Source organism: Elephantulus edwardii, unplaced genomic scaffold, assembly GCF_000299155.1.
Source record: "Elephantulus edwardii isolate Elephantulus edwardi_28Jun2011 unplaced genomic scaffold, EleEdw1.0 scaffold00053, whole genome shotgun sequence".
NCBI classification, from domain to species: Eukaryota; Metazoa; Chordata; class Mammalia; order Macroscelidea; family Macroscelididae; genus Elephantulus; species Elephantulus edwardii.
In genome coordinates, this window is record NW_006399803.1 from 10,134,481 (window position 1) to 10,135,567 (window position 1,087).

Below are 1,087 nucleotides of genomic sequence, written 5' to 3' on the forward strand. Positions count from 1 at the left end.
ACTCGACAGCACATAACAACAACAACAACATGTACAGCAGCTCTGAATCCTTCCCTGCCCTGAGCGAGTCTCACTAATTCCAACACATTAACTCTCATAGTCGCAGATACTGGATCAATTCATCTCATCCGAAGTCCTCTCTTGCACTGTCCCTCCAATGACCAATATCTCCCGACCATGTCCGCAAAGTATGTGAGGCAGATCTTCAAAATCTTATCCTCCAAGGGGATACTTGGATTCCCCCTCTCCAAAACAGACTGATTTGTTTTGTTAGCAGTCCATGATATGTTCAAGACTCTTCTCCAGCACCACAACTCAAAGGCATCAATTCTTCTGTCATCTTAGTCATTATCCATCTTTCTGAAGCATAACAAGTAATTGAGAAGATCTTGGCCTGGATTAGGTGCACCTTTGACTCTAGACTGACATCAACGTTCTTCAGCATTTTGGAGAAATGCATGGCAGCAGATGTTCCCAGTGCAATTCATGTTTTGATTTCCTGACTGTTGGTGTTAAGAGTGTTTATTGTGGATCCAAGCAAGCTGTAATTGCTAACAATCTCAATCTCTTCTTCATTTCTCATGGTGCTGCAAATTGGCCCATTTGTGAGATACTTTGTTTCCCTGATGTTGAGTTTCAATCCATATTGAAGACTGCATCCTTGACCTTTTGCAGCAAGCACTTCAGATCTTCTTCAGTTTCATCAAGCAGGGTTGTGTCATCTGCATATCGTAGATTGTTGATGAGTTTTCCTCTAAACTTGATGTTACACTCTTCCTCATAAAGCACTGCTTCCCAAATGATCTGTTCTGCATACAAATTGAAAAGATATGGGAACAGGATGCATCCCTTACACACCCTTTTCCTGATTTTGAGCCATGCAGTGTTTTTTTGCTCTGTTCTGAGGATTGCTTCTTGGTCTAAGTATAGGTTTCACATAAGCATGATCAAGTGTTCTGGGATTCCCATTTTCCTCAAGGTCAGCCACAATTTATTGTGATCCACACAGTCAAATGTCTTTGCATAGTCAATGAAACACAGATAGACATTCTTCTGGTACTCTCTGCTTTCTGCCAAGATCCATCTG